A 20,921-nucleotide genomic window follows, 5' to 3' on the forward strand; every position below is an offset into this window, starting at 1 on the left:
CCCAGTCCGGTGCTCTATCTACTAGACCACACTGCTTTTCTTTTGCTAGTAATTATGCAAGTGGAAGTGAATACTTAATTATTTCTGATCTTTCTATTTCTCCATGGAAGATATTTGGTGGATTTCTCTTCTCCTCCCCTGGATTTGTCAGCTTCTTGCTTCCATGAAGTCGACCTCTTGCTATATCTGTGTGATTCCCTAATATCCAATCAATTGCTTTCTCTCAGATACCAAGACTGGAGAACTGTGGGATTGAAGGCAGTTTCTCCATTTCCTCCCTGAAAAATTCCCACCCCTCGGGAAAAACCCACTACTGATTGTATCAATGCTCCTTATTGAGTGCTTATTCTGTGCAGACCACTGTACTAAGTGCTTGGGAGAGTACAAATAGTGCAGCCTAGTGGAAAAAGCACGGATTTTGGAGTCAGAGGACTTGGGTTTTAATCCCAGCTCTGCCAGTTGGTGATTTAGGGCAAGTTATTTAACTTCTCTGTACTTGTTTTCTGATCTGTAAATAGGGATTCAGTACCTGTTCTTCCTCTTAGACTCCACAGTGCTCTGTGGAAGGTTTATCACTGGTTCTGGATCTTGGGGCACAAAAAAATTCTTGAATATGCTTTTTTGTTAACTTGGTGTTTGTTAATCTACAACTTTGTAGAGAAATGGTTTTCCCTATAATAATAATAATAATAATGATGGTATTTGTTAAGCACTTACTATGTGCAAAGCACTGTTCTAAGCGCTGATGGCTAAAGCATAGTCCTGGGAGTCAAAAGCACCTGGGTTCTAATCCTGCCTCTGCCACTTGTTTGCTGTATGATTTTGGATGAGTCACTTCACTTATCTGTGCCTCAGTAACCTCATCTGTAAAACAGGGATTAAGACTGTGAGCCCCATGTGGGACAGAGACTGAGTCCAACCAGTTTATCTTGTGTCTACCCCAGCACTTAGAACAGTGCTTGGCAAAGAGAAAGCACTTAATAAATACTAGTAAAACAAAACTAAACAAAAACTTCGTGCCCCACAAAATGGGAGAATGGTCTCAGGACTCAGCTTGCATCGTTCCCGATTTGATAGCAATGAAGTGGAAGGTTGGGTGGGCATTGCTCCACTCCACTAGATTGCAAACTCAAAGGCCTTGTCTCTTCCATGGCACACTATCTTCCCAACCTCCCAGAAGAGGGCCCTGCATTCATTCATTCATTCATTCAACTGTATTTGTTGAGCACTTACTGTGTGCAGAGCACTGTACTAAGCGCTTGGGAAGTACAAGTTGGCAACACATAGAGACGGTCCCTACCCAACGGGCTCACAGTCTAGAAGGGGGAGACAGACAACAAAACATGTGGACAGGTGTCAATGCCGTCAGAGCAAAATAATAATAATAATGATGGCAGTTATTAAGCACTTACTATATGCAAAGCACTGTTCTAAGCACTGGGGAGATTACAAGTTCATCAGATTGTCCCACGTGGGGGCTCACAATCTTAATCCCCATTTTACAGATGAGGGAACTGAGGCCCAGAGAAGTTAAGTGACTTGCCCAAAGTCACACAGCTCACAATTGGCAGAGCTGAGATTTGAACCCACGACCTCCGACTCCAAAGCCTGGGCTCTTTCCACTGAGCCATGCTGCTTCACTAAAAGCAGAACAAACAAAAGCAGAAGATACTCAATAATCACAGATACTGTTGACACTCTAATATCCAATGTATGGCAGTGGGGCCTGGGACAGCTTTTGTCTAAATGATCAAACAAGAGACTGGGGGCTAGATGCGGTGGAGAGGAAAGAAAGGAGTCATTAGGAGACCAAGGCGGCCCTGAAAGTTGAAGATGTGTAAGGCAGAATTGCCAAGCAAAAGGCAGGTTGAAAAGGGGGTTAACACCATCCTGTGGCACCCAACTAGAGAAGCAGCGTGGCTCAGTGGAAAGAGCCCGGGCTTTGGAGTCAGAGGTCATGGGTTCAAATCCCAGCTCCACCAATTGTCACTTCACTTCTCTGTGCTTCAGTTCCCTCATCTGTAAAATGGGGATTAAGACCGTGAGCCCCCTGTGGGACAACCTGATCACCTTGTAACCTCTCCAGTGCTTAGAACAGTGCTTTGCACATAGTAAGCGCTTAATAAACAAGCTGGTCACCTTGTAACCTTCCCAGCGCTTAGAACAGTGCTTTGCACATAGTAAGCACTTAATAATAGTAATAATAATGGCATGTATTAAGCGCTTACTATGTGCAAAGCACTGTTCTAAGTGCTGCGGAGGTGACAAGGGGATCAGATTGTCCCATGGGGGGCTCACAGTCTTAATCCCCATTTTACAGATGAGGTAACTGAGGCCCAGAGAAGTGAAGTGACTTGCCCAAAGTCACACAGCTGACAATTGGCAGAGCGGGATTTGAACCCACGACCTCTGACTCCAAAGCCCGGGCTCTTTCCACCGAGCCACGCTGCATAAACTCCAATTCCTGACTCAGGGTGGGGTGGGGCTGTGCCACAACTACAGTTTCTTCTCTCTGCTCTAGACTGTAAGGTCCTTGTGGGCAGGGATCATGTCCTTCAAATCTATTATGATTATTTTAGTATTCAAGTGCTTACTATGTGCCTAACACTGTTCTATGCAGTGAAGTAGACACAAGTAAATCTGGTGGGGCACACGTGGGACTCAGAGTCTAAGGAGAAGAGAGAAAGGCATTAACCTCCCACTTTACTGTTGAGGAAACTGAGATGTAAATATAGGCAACTGGCAGAGCTGGGATTAAAACCCAAGTCTCTGGACTTCCAATCAATCAATCAATCATATTTATTGAGCACTTACTGTGTGCAGAGCACTGTACTAAGCGCTTGGGAAGTTCAAGTTGGCAACATATAGAGACAGTCCCTACCCAACAGTGGGTTCACAGTCTAGATCCCAGATCCATGCTCATTCCAGTAGGCCATGCTATTTTACTTTCCCAAGTGTTTAGTACAGTGCTCTGCGCGCATTCAACGCATGCAATCTCCAGGCCAGTTGTCACAATCTGGTTTAAGGTTTAGGAGTCTGTCTCTGAGCCCCATTTGCAGACTCTGAGAAGAAATTTCAAGCCAGAGGAGTCCCATTATTCCATACCATGGCATGCGTTCATAAGCTCAAGTTGTATTTACATCCCAGTGGACTCTCCACGAGAGTTTACCCTCTAACTGAACTTCGCATTTCCAGGGACTAGAGAGCAGCTTTGCTAATGGCCACATAATTGTATCCTTGAAGAATGTAGGCTAATTTTTCAAGCAAGATATTTAGTCCTTGAATAAATGCCACAGCCATCCTCCAGAGAAAAAGTGAGATTGGCTGAGCCCAGAGAAACTCAGACAGTGGGGTAGAGGAATTTTGGGATTAAACTTTTTTTTCAGTAGTATTTAAGTGCTTACTATGGGGCAGACACTGTATTAAGTGCTGGGGTTGATATAAGTTAATTAGGTTGGACACAGTTTGTATTTCACATGGGGATCAAAGTCTTAACCCCCATTATGGGTGAGGTAACTGAGCTATGGAAAAGTGAAGTGACTTTCCCAAGATCACATAGACAAGTAGCAAAACTGGGATTAGAACTCAGGTCCTCTGACTCCCATCATCATCATCATCATCATCAATTGTATTTATTGAGTGCTTACTGTGTGCAGAGCACTGTACTAAGCGCTTGGGAAGTACAAGTTGGCAACATTTAGAGACAGTCCCTACCCAACAGTGGGCTCACAGTCTAAAAGGGGCGGGGGCTCTATTAATAATAATAATTATAATGATGATTTTGGTATTTAAATGCTTACTATGTACCAAGCACTGTTCTAAGTACTGGGGTAGACTTAAGATAATTAGGTTGGACACAGTCTATGTTTCACATGGGGCTCAAAGTCTTAATCCCCATTTTATGGGTGAGGTACCTGAGGCACAGAGAAGTGAAGTGACTTTTCCAGGGTCTCGTAACAGACAAGTGGCAAAGCTGGGATTAGAACCCAGGTCCTCTGACCCCCAGGCCTGGGCTCTATTAATGATAACAATAATAATAATAATAATAATGGTATTTGTTAAGCTCTTACTATGTGCCGAGCATTGTTCTAAGTGTCAGGGAAGAATCAGGGTAATCAGGATGTCCCACGTGGGGCTCACACTTTTAATCCACATTTGACAGATGAGGTAACTGAAGCACTGAGAAATGACTTGCCCAAGGTCACACAGCAGACAGGTGGCAGAGCCGGAACTAGAACCCACATCCTCTGACTCCCAAGCCTGTGCTCTTTCCACTAAGCCACAGTGCCTCTAAAAAGGCCACGCTGCTTTTTGATCTATTCACATCTGATACTGAAAATCACTATTTTCAGCTAATGAAATGGCTTTCTGGGATTAGTGTGATAGACAAAGTTTGATCCTGACTCTTTGGAACTATTTTATTGGTCCATGGAGCTTAGTATCTGCTTATTAAGAGGAGCAGAAGGGAGAGGTCTGTGTGGGTAGCCACAATTTAGGACTGGGAAATCTCAGTGCCAAATTGATTTGGAACTCCAAAATGACTTAATCAATCACTAATACTTTTTGGGGCTGTCACTCAATTGCTTCCTTTATTCATTCCCCCTCCTATCCCCACAGCACTCCAGTACATATCTGTAATTTATTTATTTAATGTGTTTCTCCCTCTCGAAACTGTAACCTCATTGGGGGCAAGGAATGAATCCTTTATATTGTTACACTGTACTCTCCAAGCGCTTAGTACAGTACTCTGCACACAGTAAGTGCTCAATAAATACAACTGGCTGACTGCAGAGCACTATACTAGGTGCTTAGGAGTGTATCATAGAAGTCAAAGACATGGTCCCTGCCCTATGGGAAAGATTAGCAGACATAGACTACGCATTTAGAACGGGAACAGGTGGAAAAAAAACATAAACAGACACATTCCTTGCCTACAGTGAGCTCACAGTCTAGAGGGAGAGACCGACAGTATAAAAAAATATATGTCTATATAATTGCTGTGGAACTGGCAGGGAGGATGAATAAAGGGAGCATGTCAGGGTGATGCGGAAGACGGGGTAGAGTCGGAATTAGAACCCAGTTCCTTGACTCCTGGCTCCTGCTTTTTCCAGCAGGCCACACTGCTTTGCTATTAGGTTGGGCTGGAGCTATATGTTTGGACTGGCCACCTGTATATCAGGACTTCAGTCTCTTTGGGAGGTTCCTCAGACTATGGAGGTGCAAATGTACCAAAAAAAAAAGGCCCACTTGATGCCAAGGTGTCCTCCCAGAAAATTGCCCCAAGACACCCATCTCGTTTTATGTGCCAGCTGAGAAAGACAAGTCTGGAGCCCTGGCAACTGGGTCCGTGTCCCTCCCTGTGCCCTCTGAATTCAGGGGATGAGGGGTGGCAGCTGCCCGTTTTTAGACACTATCTCTCCATCAGTGGGGGCACGGGCAACCTTCATGGCAGTCTCACTGGGCAGAACTAAGTGCTTTGCCTGTGCTTGTGTTGGATTGAGCTGATGGTCAAGTGCAATGTGAGTCAGGGGCAGAACAAGGGTTAGTCACACCCCCAGTTCCCCAGTCTTGTGCTGTGTCCCAGGCCGGGGCTGCGTCCCTGAATCCGGCTCGCCTGGGTTCACAGCCTCGTTTCTCCACCTGTGGGGATCAGGACATTTTTCTCTGCGTTGAGTGGAGCATCAAAGGACTTGAAATAAATCCTGGCCCCCAGTTACAAAGTTGCTGCCCCCAACCTCCGGGCCTGCTGAACTCTGCCCGATCTGTAGCCCTGACCCCGGGGGAACCAAAGCCTGGTACCCACCACCCAGAGAGAGGAGACAGGCAGAGAACGGCACTGTCCACGGCAGACAGATTTCAAACCACCCAGGCCAGGAAAGGATTAGGTCCCATTGCAGAGGGCCGGGCATTTTTGCAATGGAAAGGAAGAAAATTATCAACTCGGAGCAAGGGAACTCTCGTTCAGCCTAAACACTGAATTCAGGTGCCACTAGGGAAGGCATGAGGAGAACGCCCTGAGATTTTTGGACAGCAAAGTGGTTCTTGTGCCCTGGGAACTCCACCTGCCAGATGGGGAGAGATTATTTTTGAAGCTTCTCAGCAAAGTAGACGAAACTTTTGCAAACGCTTTAAAGTATCAGATGATTTATTCATACTTTGTCAACTTTCATTATTACTGGTTGTACCTGTTTCCCTTTTCTTAAGGTAGGCATATAATCTTTGAGGGCAGGGACCATGTCTTCTGTCCTTATTGTAGGTTTCCAGGTACCCAGATCAGTGTTCTCTGCCTTAGGTAGACACCTGGTAAGTCCTCAATCAGTACTGATGGGGCTGACCCAAGTTTGCTTTTGTTTTTTAATTTATTGAAACATGGGTTTATCTAGAATTCCTTTTCTGCAACAGCAGAACCTACAGACTTCAAGACAGAGGACATGGGTCATTCCTCTAGACTCTAAGCTCATTGTGGGCAGGGAATGCATCTATTATATTGTACTTTCCTGAGCACTTAGTACATTGCTCTGCATGCAGTAAGTGCTGAATAGATACGATTGACTGACTGGGAGTGAGAAAATCTGGAGTCTACTCCCGGCTCTGCCATTTTCCTGCTGTGTGACCTTAAACAAATAATAATAATGATAATAATAATAATAATAGTATTCGTTAAGTGCTTACTGTGTATCAGACACTGTACTAAATGCTGGAATGGATACAAGCAAATTGGGTTGGACATTCCCTCTCCCACATGGGGCTCATTAATTAATTAATTAACTTATCTGTGTCTCAGTTTCCATAACTGTAAAATGGGGGTTTAGTACCTGCTTTTCCTCCCATGTTAAACTTTGGGCCCTGTGTGGGATAGGGACCATGTCCACCCTGATTATCATGCATCTATCACAGTGCTTATAATACAGTGCTTGGCATATGATAATAATGATGGTATTTGCTAAGCGCTGCCTACATGCCAAGCACTGTTCTAAGTGCTGGGGTAGATACAGTAATAATAATACTAATAATTTTGGTATTTGTTAAGTGCTTACTATGCGCCAAGCACTGTTCTAAGCGTGGGGGAGATACAAGATACGAGGTAATCAGGTTGTCCCACATGGGGCTTACAGTCTTAATCCCCATTTTACAGACGAGGTAACTGAGGCCCAGAGAAGTTAAATGACTTGTCCAAAGTCACACAGCTAAATGGTGGAGCCGGGATTAGAATCTGACTCCCCAGCCCGGGCTCTTTCCACTAAGTCATGCTGCTTCTCTATGATAAATGTTTAACAAAAAATCATAATTAATAAGGCACTGAGTTGCAGCTCTCTGGTCAGGTGTGGGATCTGGAGCTTGAGAAGAAACAAAATTCTGATCCTGAGCTTGAGAGCCGGGTCCTGGGAAAGTAATAAAAATTATGATAGTAATCATGGTATTGGTTAAGTGCTTACTATGTGCCAGGCACTGTATTACGCACTGGGGAGGATGCCAGCAAATCAGGTTGGACACAGTCCCTGCCCCATGTGGGGCTCACAATCTCAATCCCCATTTTACTGATGAGATAACGGAGTCCAGAGCAGTGAAATGACTTGGCCAAGGTCACACAGAAGACAAGCGGCGGAGTTGGGATTGTCTGTATTCAGTTCAGCGCTCACCAAATGAGGCCGGGCCTCCCTTATGGGGTGGTCACGGAACTGAGATTATAGCTGCTTTAGCTTTTAGCAGCCTTGTTAGCATGTTGGTAGAGAGAAGAGAGGCAGTAGGATGCTTCCCAAGGCCTGTGACAGAAATCTGGTAAGATTGGTTGTACCGTTACCCTTTCAGCGGGTGCCGTGTTAGTCTAGAGTACCACATGTCTGAGCTCACTGTGAAGTGAGGAGCTTTGGCAGGGACTCCTTCCATCCATTGGAGGGGTCTCAGATTACCCTCTTAGTGGCTGATTAGGGGAACAGAAAAGGGGCAGAGGGAAGGAGGCATCTCTCAATCAATCAGTCAATTGTATTTATTGAGCACTTATATGCAGAACACTGCACTATACTTGGGAGAGAACAATTAAAGAGTCGGTACACGTTTCCTGTCCACAGTGATTTTTACAGTCTAATGGGGAGACAACAGCATAGAGGGGTTTCTCCTATGTGTGAAAGGAAGAATCAAGTTCAATTCCTTAAGGTAGAAGTGTGGCGGGGAGTGGAAGAGTAAGAGGTGGAGCACAGTGATGGAGAGAGAAGAGTGTTTCAGGAGTTGTTATACCAGAGGGCCTAGGGGAGGAGAAACTGAGAAAGCCAGACCCAGCAATCTGGGCAAGAGAATAGAATATATCAAAATGAGCAGTGAGAGGCTTTCAAGAAGTAAACTAGAAAAAACAAACTCCAGCAAAGGGTGGGACAGTAACTCCTCAACAGTATGCTTCAGGGCAGAGGTTGAATAAACAAAAATTACCCAATTGGTGGTAGCTTAGATAAACAGGCTGCTCCCTGCTCTCATTCTCATCGATCACAAGCTCACATTGTTCCAGGAAAAAATAAAAAACTTATTCCTCACTGGGAATGAGAATTTCTGGTTTTCAAAAGTTATCCATAACCCTAATGGTTAATGGATGATGCAAGGTGTATAGATATAAATTTTCTCTCTCTCTCTCTCTCTCTGTCTCTCTCTCTCTCTGTCTCTCTCTCTCTGTCTCTCTCTCTGTCTCTCTCTCTCTCTGTCTCTCTCTCTCTCTCTGTCTCTCTCTCTCTCTCTTTCTCTTTCTCCACAACATTTCCCAGATCCAACCCTCAATCTCTAACCAAGCAGCCTTCTCTGGTTTATGCACTTGCTATACTCTGGCTTGACAAGTACATTAACCTCTTCACAGTCTCCCTGCCTCCATACCTCTCCCGCTCCAGTCCATATTTCACTCGGCTGCCTAGATCCATATTTCCAAAATGATCTGCAAAACATCTTCCTACTCCTCAAGAACCTCCAACGGTTTCCCATTCCCATCAGGAAACATTTGTTCCTAGGTGACTCTTTTTATCCTGTTGAGCAGAAAGAGTATACTGGACAATGAGGAGGGTAGTCCTTTGTGCATTTTTGAGCGTGACTGCATACAGTGTGGCTCAGTGGAAAGAGCACGGGCTTTGGAGTCAGAGGCCATGGGTTCTAATCCCAGCTCCTCCAATTGTCAGCTGTGTGACTTTGGGCGAGTCACTTAACTTCTCTGTGCCTCAGTTCCCTCATCTGTAAAATGGGGATTAAGACTTTGAGCCCCCTGTGGGACAACCTGATCATTTTGTAACCTCCACAGTGTTTAGAACAGTGCTTTGCACATAGTGAGCACTTAGTAAATGCCATTATTATTATTATTATTAATAAATACAACCTGGGAGAAGCAGAATGGCTTAGTGGAAAGGGGACCTGATTCTTACCCCAATCTGCTATTTGCCTTTGGTCCTTCTCTGTGGCTCAGTTTCCTCATCTGTAAAATGGGTATTAAAACATATCCTCCTATGTGGGATAGTGTCTGTGTCCAACCAATCTTGTATCTATCCTTTTGCTTAATACAGTGCTTAGCACATAGTAAGTGTTTAAAATTTTACTATTATTATCTTCATCATTATCCACCATCCAATTCTGATTCTTCTTCCAAGGACTGACGGGTTGGATCTGGGGGAAGAATAATGTACTGGAAGAGACATCATCCACTCTGTCAGAAAATACCGTAACTCAGTTCTGCTTTGGTAAAGTTTGTGAATACAGTGGAAAGGTCTTGATGCTATTCCCAGCCAAACCAGGATGCTGGCTGTGGTTCAGCCCAAGTTGCTTTGAGATTCTGTAAGTGGATGGTTTACAATGTTGTGCAGAAGCTAGTCCAGAAGGATTCTTGTCAGGAACTTGACAGCTCTGGGTAGAAGCCAGCAGCCCAAGAATCTCACTGACTGACAGGCCAGTTAATAGCCAAGGTCAACTTTCTCTCCTTTATTTTTCTTGGATATTGCGATGATCATGGCATTTTTGAAACTTGTAACATTTCCCTGCACTCTGGATGGATATTGAAGAAAAGCCAAAGCAGGAACATGTCCCGCAGTTAAAATCTAAGCAGGTTACCCTGCAGTTAAATCACTCCTCAAAACACTGACTGCAGAGCTGACCGGTGTGAAAGTTAACTCGAGGCTCATATCATGGTCTGGGCAAATTCTATACACTTTATAAAATAATAGCAACTGCAGTATTTTTTTAGCGTGTGTATGGGGAGATACGATATGGATAATTCATTTTGAAATGTTGAAAAATATAGATAATTAGGGCAGTTTTGGTCCACATGCTGCCTAGATTGCAGAATTGCTGGCTTCTCTTCAAATTTTCCTTCCTGACTTGGGGGTTAAGGCTAGCCCCATTCTTTAGTCATGTTCAGGATGGTGTTTAAGTCTGAGCTCATTAAGTGTGGCAAAACTGTCTGGATAGCTCTGAATTTTGGGTGGGGATTTTAATCTAATCTACGGGGCCAATTACTGTTCTTGTTGGTGCTCAGTGTGTGGTTCTCTGGTCTGAGAGGGCTGCTAAGATGTCAGAAACATCTTCTGGCAGAGCATCCTCATTCTCCAGGAATGAAAGAGCTCCATGGGGACCTGGCCAGATGGTCTCATGTTTCTTGAAGATAGACTGGTTGTATCCTCTAGATCATTGTGGGTAGGGGATGTGTCTTCAGACTCTATTGTACTCTCCCAAGCACTTAGTACAGTGCTCTGCACACAATAAGCACTCAATAAATACCATTAATTGATATGTAGTGAGAGTTTGAAATAAATTGGGTGACTACTGGTTTGCCCAGCAAGCCAAAATAGCTGAGGCAATAGAATGATTTTCATGTCCCGCTGATAAATTGTGATATAATTGATGAGATGTGGTCATTTCAACCTCAAACCATAATGCCTTTCTCACTTGGAATTGAGAAGGGGCAGCTGGTGATTATGAATTGATGGAGACCGGAGCTAAACAGCTTTCCAGTTACTTTTCCCCAAAATGTCAGCAGCTGTTGAAATCATCCTTGAAAATCATTGTGTGTGATGTTAATGTTACTGAGATGAGGCTGCCCAGATTCTTAATGTTACTGAGATGAAGCTGCCCAGATTCTTGAAGTCTATCTCTTCATCAACACTTCTCCTGGGTGGGTGGGAGGGGGGGATTTAGAGAAGAAGAAAATAATAATAATAGAATAATGAGAATAAAATAATGGCATTTAAGTAGTTACTATGTGCTAAACACTCAACCAAGCTCTGAAGTAGACACGATGCATTTGGGTTGGACATTGTCTCTGTCCCATATGGTGTTCGCAGTCAAAGGAAGAGGGAGGATAGGTATTTAATCCCCATTTAACAGATGAGTTAAACATAGAAGTTTAACTCATAGAGAAGCAGCATGGCTCAGTGGAGAAGAGCACGGGCTTTGGAGTCAGAGGTCATGGGTTAAAACCCCGGCTCTGCCAATTGTCCGCTGTGTTACTTTGGGCAAGTCACTTAACTTCTCTGTGCCTCAGTTACCTCATCTGTAAAATGGGGATTGGGACTGTGAGCCCCACGTGGGACAACCTGATCACCTTGTAACATCCCCAGCGCTTAGAACAGTGCTTTGCACATAGTAAGTGCTTAATAAATGCCATCATTATTATTATTATAATTATTATAGAGGTTGTGAGTTGTTGGAAGTCACACAGCAGGCAAGTGTTAGAGTTGGGATTAGAACCTGAGTCTCTTAACTCCCAGTTCACTGCTTCTCTCTAATAAATGTGGGAATTCAGTGAGTCAGTCTATGGTACTTCTTGGGTGCAAATACTATCCCAGGGGTCTTATAGTCTACTGGAGGAGGCAGGCAGGTAAACCACAGATTTGGTTCCAGAAGGAAGACCAGAGAAAAAGCGAGAATAAGGATTGGAGAATAAATGAGCAAATATGTAGAATTTCAATTCATTAATTCATTCATTCATTCAATCATATTTATTGAGCGCTTACTGTGTGCAGAGCACCGTACTAAGCGCTTGGGAAGTACAAGTTGGCAACATATAGAGACGGTCCCTACCCAACAGCAGGCTCACAGTCTAGACATATGTGTGAAAGGTAATTGCTGGAATGACACTTTCTAAGGTGGTGGAAAATTAATTGGGGACTCTGGTAGAGGTGGTGAGATCTCAGAATGACTTTGGTTTGAAGGGTGGGTCATAGCCAGTTTCAGCCAGAGGATTTGACATCTGTGTCTACCTAAATTGCAAAGCTGATACCTAGCATAACTGTTCTGAAGAGGGATGCCACTTCCAGGAAAGACAGCTCATTGTTTCCATGATCTGTTCTTCATCTGTTTCTTCCGTGACACTGAGAGACCTGTCTTCTTTTGCAGAGGGTTGTGGGGAATCTCAATTTTAGGAGATGACCATTTGAGTTGTTGTGGGGGGGGAGGGCATGAGTAAAAGAGGTGATGGTGGTGACAATGAAGTGGAGGGGACAGTGAGGGGAGGTGCGGATAGTGAGAGGGTTCATTTGGGAGGAGCGTAGAATGTGAGTGGGGAGGAATAGCAGTCAAAAAGGGCAGACAGTAACAGCTCAAGAAAAATAGTTGATTGCTCTCTTCATTATCCATTATCACCTCTCAATTCACAATGAGACTTTACACTGTGTTACATGCTACAAAGGACAAACAGAAGTTCGCTGTCTAAATACCCAGTTTTGTTCCTCCTCCTCCTCCTGGTTATTCCCTCTCCATTTGTTGAAAGGAGAAGGTTTTAATCTCAAGGCATTGTGGCTTAGAGAAGCAGTGTGGCTCAGTGGAAAGAGCCCGGGCTTTGGAGTCAGAGGTCGTGGGTTCAAATCCAGGCTCCGCCAATTGTCAGCTGTGTGACTTTGGGCAAGTCACTTAACGTCTCTGTGCCTCAGTTCCCTCATCTGTAAAATGGGGATGAAGACTGTAAGATCCCGGGGGGAAGACCTTATCACCTTGTAACCTCCCCAGTGCTTAGAACAGTGCTTTGCACATAGTAAGCACTTAATAAATGCTATTATTATTTTATTATTAATGGAAGAGAACATACGACTAGGAGTCCCAAGACCTGGGTTCAAGTCCCAGCTCTGCCACTGGCCTGCTGTTACCTGGGTCAAGTCACTTAACCTCTCTGGACTTCAGTTGCTAAATATGCAAAAAGGGGATAAAATAGATTGAGGCCCTGGGGAATACCCTCTGTTCTGTATCAGATCTGATACCTTTGTATCTATTCCAATGCTTATCATAGTAAGCACTCTTAATAAATGAATACTATGGCTAAAGCAACAGGTCTCAACCAGTGTTTTTTTAGAACATGTCACCCCAAGTGAAGGGATGGGTTTGAGGATCAGAATGGTGAGAGTGGGAGATTGGAGTCAGGCTGAGCCATGCAAAATTTATTCAACGTGGAGAATTGAATTTCCCTTTTGGGAGGAATATCCTTTTAATTATTCACACATGACAAATTAAACTTAGCTCATGGGAGGAATACGCTTATTTTAGTTTGGGGCCCTGAGCCCTTTGAATGTTTCCCTTTCAGGAGGAATTCACTTATGTGTTTCTCACATGTGGAAAAGCACCCAACTCCTCCCGACGAACACTTCCCACTTGGAAGGAATACATTTGTGCATTACTCGCATCTGGTGAAGCACCTAGCTCCTGTCCATGGACCCTTCCCATTTAGGAGTAATAAACTTATGCATTACACGCTGGGGCAAAGCACATAACTCCAACACCCACAGATGCTCAGTGGGAAACTCACCGGTCCAATGGCCCCTCACCTGGTACAGACAGAACAGGCGTCCTCTACTCTGGGAAGAGGCAACACACAGGCAACTGCTGCAATCTTGGTCCACTGCCCAGAATGCTGGAGACGGCAGGTATTTATTACCTGTCCTTCTGGGCTATTCGGGTTTCTGGATTCCGCTTGTCCAATCTCTGTCCTTCCCCACACCCCAGCCCCTCTATATCTAATTTGGTAGCACGGAGGTGAGGGACACCTTCTTCCACATTCCTGGCCTGAGGAGTCTGGAGGCTTCAGTCATGGGGTCAAGGCCCTGCCTGCAATTCTGAGTTCTGCTTGGCTAGCTCGGGCAGTCACGAGAGACTGTTTTGACCTTGCGATGGTGGGGGGTCCTGGTTCACTTTGAAACAGAACTCAATTATTTTTAATTCCAACACCTAAAACATCCCCTTAGCTTATCCACAATATCACCTGGTTGAGAGATTCTCCTGGGTGGGAATAAAAATCTTAACCTGCAGGTATATGTGATGGCTGGTTTTTCCCCTCTTAGCAATGTCAGAAAGGCAAGAATGAATGCCAACTGACCTGTGCTCTTCAGCTCCTACTGTGTTAGAGCACAGCCTGCCAGTGCCTGCCAGGAGCACAAGCAGGATGCTGGGAGCCTACGACAAGGGTTGGAGTGAGGAAAAGAGAGGCTGCTACTTCATTGTGATATTAGAGGTCCATGAAGTGTTGCTAAAGAAGCTGACAAAGTCTGAACCCCCAAAACGAATTGTGTGGGGAAAAGGTAGGAATCTGAGCATATGCAGTTTTGTCCCTGGACATCTGCCATCCTTCATTGATCATTTCCTATTAATCAATGCTATTTACTGAGCTCTAACTGTGTGCAGAGCACTGTACTAAGTACCTGGGAGAGTATTATAGAGTAAGTAGAATGGATTCCTGCCCTCAAGGAGCTTATGCGGAGGAAAGGCTGAGCTCTGATCAGATACTTTCAATCAATCAGTCAATTGTATTTGAGTGCTTACTGTACACAGAACACTGTACTAAGTACTCGGGAGAGAATTATATGTAAGAAGGCGTGATCCCTGCCCTTAAGGAGCTTATGTGATGGAGAGGCTGCACTCCAATTAGATGCAATCAATCAAGCATTTTTATTTAGTGTTTGCTGTGTGCAGGGCACTGTACTAAGTGCTAGGGAGAGTATAATATAATAGAGCTGATTTGTGCAAGACCTGCTGATTGCAGTGGATTGAGGGACTGATAGGACTAGGAGCTGCAGCTTGGAAGCCCCATTTCATGGATGTCTTGGTGACAGATTTCTGGTCTGAATTATGGATCTGGAGATGCAAAACACGTCCACTGAGATTAGCTTTTCCATCAGCTCCCGTAACAAACAAATTCCAAGATGGCTTCATGGCTGCAATCTTGCCATATGGCAAATAGTCAGCTGTATATATGAGAGAGAGCTTTCCAGTGTGTGTTCGTTCATTCATTTATTCATCCAATATTATTTATTGAGTGCATACTGTGTGCAGAACACAGTACTAAGTGCTTATTTTATGCTGCCGAGTCATTTCTGACCCATAGCAGCTCCATGAACGTATCTCTCCCAGAATGCCCCACTTTCCATCTACAATCATTCCGGTAGCATAACCATGGCTTTTTCTTGGTAAAAATATGGAAATGGTTTACCATTGCTATCTTCTCCGCAGAAAACTCAAGTCTCCGCCCTTGATTCTCTCCCATGTCACTGCTGCCCAAAACAGGTGAGTTTTGACTTGTAGCAGATTGCCTTCCGCTCGCTAGCCACTGGCCAAGCTAGGAATGTAATAGATATGCCTCTGCTTGACTCTGCCTCCCGTAATCGAGACTGGTAGAGTACTGGAAACTCTCCAGGAGTGATCCTGAGAGGGGACTAAGCACTTGGGGGAGAGTACAATACAAAGGAATTAACAGACACATTCTAGAGGTGGGGAGACAGACATCACTACAAATAAATTACATATATGTACATAAATTCTGTGGGATGGGGAGATGGGATGAACCAAGGGAGCAAATGAAGAAGGGAGTGGGACAAGAGGATGGGTGGGTTTAGTCTGGGAAGACCTCTTGGAGAAGATGTGTCTTCAGTAAGGCTTTGAAGCTGGGGTGAGTAATTATCTGTCACATTTGAGGAGGGAGGACATTCTAGGTCAGAGGCAGAATGTGGACTATTGGTTGGTGGTGAGATAGGCAAGATCAAGGCACACTGAGAAGGTTAGCTCTAGAGGAGTGTGGGCTGGGCTGTAGAAAGAGAGTAGTGAGGTGAGGTAGGAGGGGGCAAGGTGATGGAGTGCTTTAAAGCAAATGTTTGGAAATTTTTGTTTGTGGAGGTGTGTGTTATTGAGTGGCTCAAGAGGCCAGATTTTAAGCTTGGAAAATGGAGCAAAGGTAAAGAAATGGATCAGTTACGTTAGTGCCCCATTAAAAGTTTGGAAGGTACTGGGCAAGGGTCGTATCTGCTAATTCTGCTGTACTGTACTCGTCCAAGCACTTAGTACAGTGCACTGCACACAGTAAGTGCTCAATAAATACCACTGATTGATTGCTATCCCCGGGGTTTCTGGGACTTCAGTCAGTCAGTTATAAAGGACTGAAACTTGGAATAGAAAGGGCAGTTGCAGTCTCTCGCCCACCTATACATTTGCTTGACATAATCTAGCTTTTCATTTTGAGACTGGGCAAGTCCATGTTTGTCAGTTCATATTTTTTCTTTGCTTTTATTGAGACCAGTTTTCCCTCCTGTTCCCACTGTATGTGGGAAGCAGAAGGAGCGGATAATGCATAGACTTGGGATTCAGAAGCCCACGGGTCCTAATACCAGCTCTGACACTTGTCTGCTGTACGACCCTGGGCAAATCACTTCACTTCTCTGGGCCTGTTACCTCATCTGTAAAATGGGGACTGAGACTGTGAGCCCTTCATGGGACAGGGACTGTGTCCAACCCAATTTGCTTGTATCCACCCCAGGGCTTAGTACAGTGCTTGGCACATAGTAAGCACTTAACAAATATCATAATTATTATCATTATTATTTTAACAACTTGCCTGCCTTCCTTATTAGATTGAAAACTCCTGAGAATTTCCTGGGTGTCAAGATGTTCTACTTTTTCTTATGGTCCCAGTGCTGTCATCTACCCCTAGTTTGCTGTGATTCATTCATTCATTCATTGAATCATATTTATTGAGTGCTTACTGTGTGCAGAGCACTGTACTAAGCGCTTGGGAAGTACAAGTTGGCAACATATAGAGACAGTCCCTACCCAACAGCAGGCTCACAGTCTAGAAGGGGGAGACAGAGAACAAAACAAAACATATTAACAAAATAAAATAAATAGAATAAGTATATACAAATAAAATAGAGTAATAAATACATACAAACATATATACATATATAGAGGTTCTGTGGTGAGGGGAAGGAGGTAAGGCGGGGGGATGAGGAAGGGGAGAGGAAGGAGGGGGATCAGTCTGGGAAGGTCTCCTGGAGGAGGTGAGCTCTCGGTAGGTCTTTGAAGGGAGGAAGAGAGCTAGCTTGGCAGATGTGCGGAGGGAGGGCATTCCAGGCCAGGGGGAGGACGTGGACTGGGGGTCGACGGTGGGACAGGCGAGAACGAGGTACGGTGAGGAGATTAGTGTCAGAGGAGTGGAGGGTGCGGGCTGGGCTGTAGAAGGAGAGAAGGGAGGTGAGGTAGGAGGGGGCGAGGTGATGGACAGCCTTGAAGCCGAGGGTGAGGAGTTTTTGCCTGATGCATAGGTTGATTGGTAGCCACTGGAGATTTTTGAGGAGGGGAGTAACATGCCCAGAGCATTTCTGCACAAAGACGATCCGGGCAGCAGCGTGAAGTATGGATTGAAGTGAGATGCAAACAGTAGCCATTCAATAACTCTCTCCCACTCTAGACTATAAGCTTGTTGTGGTCAGGGAATATGCCTGCCAACTCTGTTGTATTGCACTCTTTCAAATACATAATAGAGTACTCTGTACACAGTAAGCGCTCAGTAAATACCACTGGTAGATAAAGAGGAGAGGAAGAGCAAACTGCTCTCAACAGCCTCTCACTGGGCAGCCTCAGCTATGGCTAGTTAATTGATCACATTTATTAAGCAGTTACTGTGTGCAGAGCACTGTACTAAGCACTTGCGAGAGTACAATATAATACCTTCCCTGCCCACAGTGAGCTTGCAGTCTAGAGATTGGTAACACCCCCAAAATGGGGAGCTATCCTCAGAAGTCTGTGTTCTACAAGGGCTGCCTCAGATGAAGAAATAATCCTTTGGTTACTTCTGCAAGTATGGTGTGTAAGAATTTTGATCCCATCAGCTCCACACAAGTAGAACACTAGGCAGGGGTTTCTCTACTTCCCAGAAAGGTGCTGATCCATAAAACTGGGGATACTTAAACAGGCAGGAATGGTTCATGTCTACTCAAACTGTCTGCAGAGATCTCTCTACCAGCCCTGATCAACAGAAGCAACATCACTAATGTCTGCACAATGTCAAAATTGAAAAATCTTCAGGTAATGGCCACTGAGTTGTTAAGCCATAACCACTTTGTACAGTGCTTTGCACACAGTAAGTGCTCAGAAAATACGATGAAAGTATCTTGGACTGATTCAAGTTCAGCTTCACAGCCCGGATCTTTGACCCAAACTCCTGAAGCTAGTTCAGTCTGGGGAGATTGAACATCTGATCCAAGACTGCTCACTATCAAAGAATAAAACCCATGGAGAAGCAGCATGGTCTAGTGGAAAGAATGCTGGTTCGGAGTCAGAGATCCTGGGTTCTAATCCTGGCTCTGCCATTTGTTTGTTGGATGACCTCGGGCAAGTCGCTTCACTTCTCTTTGCCTGTTACCTCATCTATAAAATGGGGATTGAAGCTGAGAGCCCCATGTTGGACAGAAACTGTGTCCAGCTCAATTTGCTTGTATCCATCCCAGTGCTTAGTACAGTGCCTGGAGGATAGTAAGTGCTTAACAAATACCATAATTATTGTTATTAATTTCTCTGTGACTTAGTCCTTCTGTTCTCCCTCCTACTTAGATTGTGAGCCCAATGTGGGACAAGGACTGAGGTCGAGGAGGATTAAGGATGGAGTAGAGGCCACTGAGTTTGGCAAGAAGGAGATCATTGGTAGACTTTGAGAGGATGGTTTCTGTGGAGTGAAGGAGATGGAAGCCAGATTGGAGGGGTTCAAGCAGAGAATTGGAGGAGAAGATTTTGAGACAGTGGGTGTAGACAACTTGCTCGAGGAGTTTGGAGAGGAATGGTGGGAGGGTGATGGGAGATTGAGGGAGTGCTCCCTGTATTCATCTCTTAGAACAATGTATGACACGTAGTAAGTACTTGACAAATACCATTTTAAAAAAGAACGTGTCCAGCCTGCTAGAGGCCAACGATCCTACACTGGTTTCATCAACTCAATCAGTCATGCTTTATTGGATGCTTGTGTGCAGAGCACTGAGTACAGTGAAGGTTAATGTCCAGGGTCCCTGTACTCTTGAAATTTACCATCTAGCAGGAAGACCAAACTACTGCAGAGAAGTAAAACAAAGCATACAGCTGGTAATAGTGAGAATATGGTTAAGTGGGTAAATGTGTTGTCGAGTGGGTAGATTGATCACCTCGCCCCCTTCTACCTCTCCTCACTTCTCTCCTTCTGCAACGCAGCCCGCACACTTCGCTCCTCTGGTGCTAACCTTCACACTGTGCCTCCATCTCGCCTGTCTCACCGCCCACCCCTGGCCCACGACCTCCCTCTGGCCTAGAATGCCCTCCCTCCTCTAATCGGCCAGACGGTTACTCACCCCACACCTTCAAAGCCTTATTCAAGGCACATCTACTCCATGAGGCCTTCCCAGACTAAGCCCCACTTTTCCTCATCTACCTCTCCCTTCTGCATTGCCCTGACTTGCTCCCTTTGCTCTTCCCACCCCCCCACCCACCCCACATCACTTATAATAATAATGCTGGTATTTGTTAAGCGCTTACTATGTGCCAAGAACTGTTCTAAGCACTGGATAATAATGACATTTGTTAAGCACTTACTATGTGCCAAGCACTGTTCTAAGCACTGAGGAGGCTACAAGGTGATCAGGTTGTCCCACATGGGGCTCATAGTCTTAATCCCCAGTTTACAGATGAAGAACTGAGGCACAGAGAAGTTAAGTGACTTGTCCAAAGTCACACAGCTGACAAGTGGCAGAGCTGAGATTTGAGCCCATGACCTCTGATTCCCAAGCCCATGCCCTTTCCACTTAGCCATGAGGTGCTCCTACTGAATATATTTGTAATTTTTTTAAATTTATATCGATATCTGTTTACTTTGATGTCTGTCTCCCCCACTTTAGACTGTGAGCTCATTGTGGGCAGGGATTGTCTCTCTTTATTGATGTTCTGTACTTTCTCAAGCACTTAGTACAGTGCTCTGCACACAGTAAGTGCTCAATAAATACAATTGAATGAATGAATTGATATATACATACAAGCTAAGGTGCCTTTCGAGTTGACTTGAGCTGGGGGGTGGTGGATGGGGGAATGCTTCCTGGAAGGGGTGGGATTCAGGAGGGTGGGGCAGGGAATCTGTTTGTTATATTGTACTCTTCCCCAAGCACTTAGTACAGTGCTCTGCACACAGTAGAGGCTCAAAAAATACAATTGATTGATTTGATCTGGCAGTTTTAAGGGAACTCTGTTATTCTGAACTTTCCCAAGGACTTTGTACAGTGGGGAGAGATAGGAGGCTGGTAGGTCAGCAGGGGGGCAGATACAGTAATCAAGGTGGGAGAGGATATGTGATTGCATTAATGTGGTAGCAGTTTGGATGGAGATGAAAGAGTGGATTTTAGCAATGTTGTGAATGTGGAACCAACAAGATTTAGTGATGGATTGAATATGTGGGTTGAATGACAGAGAGGAACCCAAGGATAACACCAAGTTTATGGCTTGTGAGACAGGAAGGATGGTGGTTCCAGATCAAGCGGAGGACAGTGTTTTAGAGAGAAGATAAGGAGTTCTACTTTGGACATGTTAAGCTTGAAGTGATGGCAGGACATTCAAGTAGAGATGTCTTGAAGGCAAGAGGAAATTAGAGACTGCAGAGTGGGAAAGAGATCAAGGCTGGACATGTAGAATTGGATATCATC

At 44.8% G+C, this 20,921-nt stretch overlaps 1 non-coding gene across 1 annotated transcript; it reads right to left on the reverse strand.

The window, feature by feature from the left end:
• Nucleotides 1-15,514: 15,514 nt before the first annotated feature.
• Nucleotides 15,515-15,652, reverse strand: LOC119926161. The gene has a single exon (XR_005450063.1). It is a non-coding gene; the product is annotated as a small nucleolar RNA SNORA7 (small nucleolar RNA).
• Between the last annotated feature and the right edge of the window lie 5,269 nt (nt 15,653-20,921).

Source organism: Tachyglossus aculeatus, chromosome 3, assembly GCF_015852505.1.
Source record: "Tachyglossus aculeatus isolate mTacAcu1 chromosome 3, mTacAcu1.pri, whole genome shotgun sequence".
In the NCBI taxonomy this organism is placed as follows: Eukaryota; Metazoa; Chordata; class Mammalia; order Monotremata; family Tachyglossidae; genus Tachyglossus; species Tachyglossus aculeatus.